Source organism: Eufriesea mexicana, unplaced genomic scaffold (assembly GCF_001483705.2).
Source record: "Eufriesea mexicana isolate 0111107269 unplaced genomic scaffold, ASM148370v2 scaffold320, whole genome shotgun sequence".
Taxonomy (NCBI): Eukaryota; Metazoa; Arthropoda; class Insecta; order Hymenoptera; family Apidae; genus Eufriesea; species Eufriesea mexicana.
The window spans coordinates 79,716-89,001 of record NW_016908532.1 but is presented as its reverse complement, the minus strand read 5'-3'; positions in this window follow the sequence as shown (position 1 = coordinate 89,001).

Below are 9,286 nucleotides of genomic sequence, written 5' to 3'. Positions count from 1 at the left end.
GTCAGCAATTGATATTGAAGAAAAGAACTAGTATTTATAAAAATATTTCTATCCTTTTATTTGCTCAGTTTCTCATAAGTCATTCAATTGTTTTTAGTTAAAGCAGATCCCCTGTGGCAGAGGAAGGGAAGAATCGATTACGTGACGGAAGTATTTCAGTGAAACGTTCCTGTCACAGGTTGACCGATGAAATTTGCTAAAACCAGCGGATATAGAACCAGGAACCATTGGAATGGTCAGTTTTGAGAGAATAACTTCGTTTACGCCGGTCAGACGGAAGGTAACCCGAAGTGCAGTGCCATGTTGCTTCCTAAGCGACAGATTTCTCGACAGCTGATCGGGAGCCGCTTCTCCGCTTCCTGTCCGTCCGAGTTACCGCAAAAATTCAGGCTATTTGATGAAAAATTTATCGACCACCCGCAAAATCTCACGTTTCCCGGCGATAAAATGAAAGGAAAAACAGAGACACGGATAGTCTAGAAATCGTGGTATTATTTAGACTATGCTTAATAAAACAGTGAAGGGAAACAAAACGGATTTGAGAATAGAGGTTTGACCTTTTAACACTGAAACATTTTGGAAATGCAAAGAATAAAAAAGAATGAAATATATGAAAACTATATACATAATATACTATATAGAAATTATATAGGTAACTAATAGTCAAATTATATATGTATGTTAATGTATACGTCAAAGCATCTTCAGATGCAAACATTCATAATGGATTCCTCTTCTTAAAGTACAAGCAACAATAGATATTAAAATTTCGAGGTTCTTATATCGTTCATTTTTCAAAGCTGAGACTTTTAGAAGAAATATTTTAATGTTTCATGAGAATTGTAACTACCTTCATCATGAGTTGAGAAATACTCTGATCATAAATGTATTTCTTCCCGGAGGACACAACCTGCATTCGAAGCCATAATGTCAGAAATAAAATTACTATTGAGTTCTTCAGCACATTATTATTATCTGCAATAGTAAGAAGACAGTTGGCTACACTTAAATCAAATTTAAATTAACGTGTATTAAGTATTTAACCAGATTCGATAAAATCAATCTATCAATGAGACGAAGGTATATGTAACGATGTGCAAAGGTCAACGAACGAGCAGCGAGTTTCGACCTCTTGATTTGCGCGGAAAAACCGGACTGACTAACGAGCTGGTTAAGGTGGAACGCGAACAGCTAGTCGATGCGTACATCCACACCATAATCGTCTCTTTCAAAGACAGGTAGTGAGAGAGAGAAAAGGAGAGAATATGCATTGCATAGGCCGTGAACGGATTTTCCTGAGAAATACTTGTCCTCATTGGAGGACTCTTCTTCGGCTTTTTCCGGCAAGTCCGGTTGCTAAATCGAGACAAGGTTGAAGAGATTCGTGGAAACCGTATGGATGCTTTTTCATCGTTTTGCCCAATTAAAGGGGCCGACAAAGTAACTCCACGGTTAACACGCTGAAAGAGTTCGTTTCGGTCGAAAAATTCTGCTGATCGAGTTGCCGGAAACCGATTTAATTGCCGATCATTCGACGCCATAACTGACGAGTGCCGCCCTCTTGCGCTAGTTTCATGGAACTAAATGAGGTTCTCCGATTACTCTTCCTGGCACTAATAACATAACCACGCTGATGAACTTTATTCCTTTTCTGTATTTATATAGTTTTTTATCAATATTTGTGTCACTGTTCGTTAAATCTTTTCTATTTTCTTACATAAATTAGTAAGCACTGATTATAATAATACTGTTTCTGTTTTACTGTTTTGTATACCAAATGTTAAATATGTATATTTCATGTCTTAATATGCAAAAAATTAAATACAGCAAATTTAAACATGTATAATTTTATTATAAAAAAAGAGAAATTTAAAATGGTGTCGAGAAAATTTACATATACATAGAGAAACAATAACTGTGGTAATAGGTATTTTCTGAACCATGCCAATTTCTAATACGTAAACCGCTTTAGCTTCTATAGTTCAGTGATAACGAGGCAATAACAGCTATCGAATCGTCTTGTGTATGATTTGTAGCTGTTATATATGGACTAAACGAGGATGAATATTCATCATGAGATTGGAATAGTTCACACACGAACGTTGGCTCACAGCCTACTCTGATACGTATTTCATGTCGAAGAATTTACTCGTATTTCTTAATTGTTAATATACTCTCCAAAATTAATATTTAAGAAAAATTCTACTCTATCAGTGTATACTATCCAAAAAGAAAATTCTCAGAAAATATTCTCTTTCATTTCACCATCAGACTAAAAAAATAAGTCAGAAATACCAAACTCATAAATAGCATACAAAACACATACTTAAATATCACAATGAAATACTACATTTTTCATTAGAGTAATATTGCATACAATTCTATTTCTCTTCAGAGAACTAATGGAAACTTATTTTCTTCTGATAAATTAAAATACGTGTTAATGTATTAATAATAAAACTTCTTTTTTCTAGTTTTTCTGTTGGATACTTTTCTGTTCTTTGAAAAGCAAACTTCTGATCAACATAACCTCCTGTCCCAGGTTTGAAAACTCAGAGCTTCCCCGAGTTAAAACAAACAGTTGTCTTCACGCTTCGTAGTTTTTCGCGATGCATCTCAGACACGGGAGAAAACAAGGGTGATTCTTCTTTCTCAGAAGAGAAACTGCCGCGTCAGTACGGAACACACGAGTCGGGGCGATCCGTAGGCCGGAAAATCCGGCCGGGAAACTTCCTCCTGCGGAAGTAGCGCCGACGTTGAGCCAGAGATACGACCAGGTGATTCTTTGAATTAGTAGAGTTTAAGGAGTTGGTGATTCCAAGAATTACTTACAATTAGTCAAATTTTTGTCTTGTCATACTAGCGAGACAGTCGTCTGCATAGTTCGGGACGAGGACCGAGTTTGGAACTCAGTCGCACGCTCTGGCGGACAACGGGGAATTTCATTCCGAGAAAAGGCAGACAAAATCTCTTGACCTTACTTTTTCGACGCTGCTGTCTCGCGTAAATGAGGCAAGAGCTATGTCAAAGGATGGAATCAAAATTGCTACTGTGCTTTTTTTTCGTCTGATTCTATTTTTAGATGATTTGGGATGACCTTCTGAGAAAAAGTAACGCAAAATGTCTCACGTCGTTTTAACTATGTGAAGCCACAAAGAGAAACGAGATACTATTTGATATTTGATAAATGTATCAAACTTTAGAGATTTACTTAACAATTTCATGTCAATCCTGAAGTGCAAATATAGTAATTGAAAAATTTAGGTATTTCACGAAAATGCTCTTACTTTTCCTACAATACTTCATTTTAGCCAAGAATAGAAAACAAATAAAAATATTTTGTCATACGTATACGTATCGTGGAAATTTATCCTATGGAAATACAAAAGTTATAGTTTATAAAAAATGTACGAATTTCATAATTTTTCATTAAAAACAAATTAAAATTGTTAATAACGAATTGCTTAAATTATAAAATTATTTAATATAAAGGCATCACAGAAATTTATATTCTAAAAGCATAAATAAAGTTCAGAAATTAATATATGTATAGTTAGTAACAAATTAATGTTGTTAATAAATTAATAAATAAATTATTCACAACGAAAATTTATAATAAAAGTGACAAAATTAATAAATTATTACTTGAATTCATAACGCATTTATGTTAAAATGTACCTCTAATTTACAAAAAGTTTATAAATTATTACACTGATTGTTAATAACAAATAAATATTGTTATTAACAAATTGTTCGCAATGTATATTTATAATAAAAATGAAAAAATTAATAAATTATTGGCTATTACAGCGGAAAAATAATAAATAATGGAATCGGTAAAGTTGGAAAATTTCCGATCGGAGTGGGGGGTTCGGCCGATCGACGGCTATATAAGGGGCAACGCGACCCAGCATAAGTCATTTGTCGGTTCGACTTCGGAAGTGTAGTATCTAAATATTCGTTGTGCGCGAGGGGTGGGGATCGAAGTGAGGTTGGGGATGGCTACCCCAGCCTCATCCCACCCCGTTAACCAATTTACTAATAATTTTTATTTTGTTTTCAGGTATTAATTATTTTTTTATTTCAGCTTTTAATTATTTTTTCTCTTTTCAGCTTTTAATTATCTTTTTTCTTTTCAGATGTTATTTATTCCTTTCTATTTATTTTTATTTGACATTTCGAATATTTCGTATAATATTCGAATGTCTCATCGTTGGGTTGTTTATATCTCATCGTTGGGTTGTTTATATCTCATCGTTGGGTTGTTTATATTTCATTGTTGGGTTGTTCATGTCTCATCATTCGGTTCTTAATAATTTTTTAATTTTTTCAGATTTTAATTCTTTTTTCTTTTCAGGGTTTAATTATTTTTCTCTTTTCAGATTTTATTTTTCCATTTCTATTTATTTTTACTTGAAAATTCGAATATTTCGTATAATATTTGAATGTTTCGTCGTTGGTTTCTTTCTGTGTCATCGGTGGGTTGTTTCTTCCACTTGGTTAACCTTCGTAGTTTCTATTCATTTATTTTCTTTTCTCGTACTAACCCGTTTCCTTTCAGGTTTATATTAACAATAAAGTATTCTGTTTTAGCTTTTAGGTTTCTCAAGATTCTCAAGTTTCCTCAGGACTTCATTTCAGACACATCAATAGACGAGGCGGGATGAGTGCATCTATTTTTAAGTAGTTATAAGATAGATGCCCAGACTAAGTATTATGTGCGCGCTATCTGTACTAAGGTAAACTACCTAACTTGGAGTGAATATATATATTTTCCCTTATCCCTCTCATTTACCAAACAGAACATAATTGTTCTCGCGATAGTCGTGATTGTTCTTAAGTACCGACTAGCCTGCGTGACGTACTCTCGTGTATACGACATCTTCATGTTTTGTAAGTCATCCTCACGGCTCGTCTCCGACACTCATTTCCAGCCACTGTCAATTTCGTCATGCATCGGGTTCCAGGGTGGCCCTCGGGTTTCTGTTCCCTCTGGACTCGATGCGGGGGTCCAGCACCCTGGTCTGGGCTCGGGCACATGCTGGCTGACGGACTAGTACCATCTACGGTTAGACCACAGGGATGATTAAGTTCTACCCCGTGTGGCTGGGATGCGAAGTGTGTCTGTCTGGCTTGCAAGGCCCCGCTAGACCCTCGTATCGACTCTGGAAGTTTCATTGGTTCAGGGACTATCCTTGGTCCACGTGTAAGTCTTGACAAGAATGACAGTGACTGGAATTGAGTTAGGCCCGATCGCGAGGGTGCCGAGGCATGAAGTTGTCTTGTACACGAGAGTACGTCTCGTAGGCTAATCGGTCTTTCGAATAATCGCGAACTCGTTCGTGCGCGTCGCGATTTTTAACTTGCTCGCGCCTTTATATTTAATTCCTTATTTTTATTAAAATATCTTAGCGTTGCGACAGTAGAGTTTTAGTATACCGAATCGAAGTCCCCTTTGTAAGACACGAAATTTAATAAAGTGTCAGTAGCTTCGCTTTAATTTCTTTCGCTCCAAGTTAGGTTAGGATATCTTTGATACAGGTAGCGCCAGCAGGCTGCGCCACTAGGGCGCATGTCGGGTCTCGATGCGTAGCCACCTCCTCGTGGTGAGACCTGGTAATTGGTATCGTTTTCCAAAGAATAATTTTTGAAAAACGATACCAAGCTAAGAGCTACGCACCAAAGTTGAAATATTAGTTATAAGCTAGCTGTAAGTTAGTTATAAGTTAGTTATAAATTAGTCGTAAATTAGTTATAAGTCAATTAGAGAACCTGATTGCAAAAAGACAATGTTCGGTTGAAATAAACAAGCACGTGTAATTGTAGAAAAAAATTGGATTCATGGAATATCACCAGCATAGAGCCATCAGATGTCAAGAATTATATTTTATAATTAGAAAAAATTGAAGCAGTAATAAAAATATGCAAGGTATGATATGCTATTGAATTTTAGGTTGGCTAACCATATGACATACAGGATAGAAATATTTGATGATTAAAATGAAAAAAAAATTCTGAAAAGGGAGATGATTTAGGCAGACAAAAGGAAATAAAATTAATTTAGGTGATGTCCTCTTATGAGAACAGAATACAGAGAATATAGTGAGATTGAAAGGTATGTCGTATTCCTGACCTAAATAAATATTAATATCAGTGGTCAAAGTCATTGATTATTACTAATCTGTTAAGTTTCAGATTGATGGAGCTGAGGTACATAAAGAAAGGAAAGAAGTTTTAATGAAAGCAGTGAGAAGAGGAAATGTATATTACGTAGAATCAAGAAACAAAAAAGAGGTAGCATATGTATCAACAGAGAAAGATGTGTGGCATCACATGCAAATATAAAGTTCATTGAAGACATGGAGAATGAAGAATTGGAGTTTTGAAAGGTAAAGATAAATTGAATATAGAGCGTGAATGTTGCTGTAAGGAAAAAATCTGTAGGAACACACATAAGAAACTATAAAAACAGCAAGAATAATGGGGCTGTGACACATGGATTTGATTGGACCAGTGAAGCCAATGTCAAAAAGAGGTAAAAGGTACATTTTATCTATTGATGATTATCCGAGAGTGATTATTGATCTTGCTTTTATAGGAAAAGTGTCAGCTGAGGAAATAAAAATATTGGTAACATTTGTAAAAAGAGGTAAAAGGTACATCTTATCTATTGATGATTATTCGAGAGTGATTATTGGTCTTGCTCTTATAGGAAAAGTGTCAGCTGAGGAAATAAAAATATTGGTAACATTTGAAGAAAATTAATCTGTGAAGAAACTGAAAAGTACTTATATGCTTAGACAATAGAGGTGAGTTTGTCAGACAATATCTTTAGGTTTGTTTAAATTAAAAGAAAATAGAACATGATTTCAGTCCAGCAAGAACACTGCAGTGCAATGGGGTTGCTGAGAGGAAGAACAAATCCACCGTAATTCAATGAATGTCGAGAATTATTAGGGAAATTCATGTATTTGAATACTTATGTCTTGCCAGACATCTCATTTGCAGTTAGGATGTTTGTTATAATTTAACCATGATCTTAAAATGATGGACATGAATAGATTGAAGGGAATATTAAGATATTTGAGGGTGTGTATTGTCTTGAATTTGGAAAAGGAACAGAAACCAATGAAATGTGTTATGTGGATATATAGACTGATATATGAAGTCCTACTGGAAAAGAAGGTGAGAAAGATTGTGATATGTGAATAGATTGAATGCGATAAATGTAGAAAATTAAATCTAAGCTCCTAGATAGAAAAATGTTGTTATATAGGAGATGTAGTAAAAACTAAGAACTTGCAAATTTATTATGTGCCAAATAAAGAAACAAATGCTGATTGTCTAACTAAACCACTGAATGGCCCAAATTTGTAAAAGAATGTAAAATACTTTATGGGAGTGTTAAGAGAATAAAAAGAAGAGAGGAGAATATGTGATAGTAATTTGTATTGTTTTATTGTTTTATTTCTCCCACCCATCATAGCATAGGTTAGGTGAACTGTTTTATTAAAAGTACTATTTAATCAATCTTAATTTTAACAATAACATTTCACGTTTGTCATAAGTACACTTGAAACTGAATATAAACTCATCTTATTAGCAATGGAAAAATATACATTAGAAACTAATTTTCTCAAGGGGTATTGTCAATAAAGGTGATCATAATGCTCATTTATAAAATTTTGCAACTAATATATATATATATATATTATGTATTACTATATATTATAATTTTATTATTAATTTTATAATTATTTTTATTAATTTATAACGTTTTTGCTGTGGAAATTAAGCTTTTATTAATTTGTCATTTTCGCAAGAGAAACGTATTTGCATTTGCTTCATTGATATTAATAAGTATAAGAAACGTTGTTTGATATTCTACATCGATACTTTAGCATATAGCTATTTCAAAGACGCAGCATTTTCCCGCTACAAAAATACCTAGCACATCCGGCTGCAGCCAACTTCCAGTTGGCGGCAAGCGGGCATAACAGTAACATCGTGCAATATTCTCCCGCGTCAAAATAAAACATTAAATTTCAGAATGTTTCGTGAAGTAGTGATATCGCTGATTGACGTCTTAATTACTTTATGAAGTTCAGGATTACTAACTGTGAACATTTCTTCGGTGGTAATATACTACATGTGAAAGAAAGTGATGTTACATAGTGCAAATCGCATAACGATACACGTGGGAAATAAAGTGGTGTGAGTGCCGTATCCTATGATACTACCGCATTGTCCGTTATTATCGGCTATAGAAGATTCTAGATTTCGACAGTTCGTTGGAATATTTCATCAACATTACTCTGAATAGGCAACTTTTTAATAGTTTTATCAATTTTTCTCCGATCTTAACATTCCATTGCAACATAGTTATGTATTATCTCTTTTACATTCTAAATTTTAATTGTGGATTAGAATATTTCCTAACTACTGCATAGAATAGGCTGTTCTCGACCAGTAGGGCAATTATATTACAATTGAAGGTGCATATATGAACCAAAGTAACGGAAAAGCAGGTGCCTGTGAAATAGCTCTACACAGTATACTTTATTCGCTTATATTTCTGAAATTAGGCTTCTCGGTTAGATTTTTTCGGCATAACAGCATAGAGTAATTTTTCCCTTAACGGGATTTGATATTTTTTCTCGGTTTCGTGTGCGCGTTTTTCTAAAATAGTGCCGAATGTGTCAGCAGCTCTCAGTTCGCGCTGCGCAATATAATTTTTTGGATCCTAGTTTTTGAATTAGGCTTTCTGAATCGGATTTTTCCAATGATTCGCATAGGGTGATTCTCTCCTAAACGGGATTGGATATTTTTTTTCGGATTCGAGAGTGCGTTTTCGAGAAATAGTGCCGGTAGTGGCAGTGGCTCTCAGTTCGTGCTGCGCAATATACTTTTTTGGCTTCTAGTTTTTGAATTAGGATTTTTGAATCGGATTTTTCCACTGATTCGCATAGGGTGATTCTCTCCTTAACGGGATTGGATATTTTTTTCTGGATTCGAGAGTGCGTTTTCAAGAAATAGTGCCGGAAGTGTCAGTGACACTCAGTTCGTGCTGCGTAATATAATTTTTTGGCTTCTAGTTTTTGAATTAGGATTTTTGAATCGGATTTTTCCACTGATTCGCATAGGGTGATTCTCTCCTTAACGGGATTGGATATTTTTTTTCGTATTCGATAGTGTGTTTTCGAGAAATAGTGCCGGAAGTGTCAGTGGCTCTCAGTTCGTGCTGCGCAATATAATTTTTTGGCTTCTAGTTTTTGAATTAGGCTTT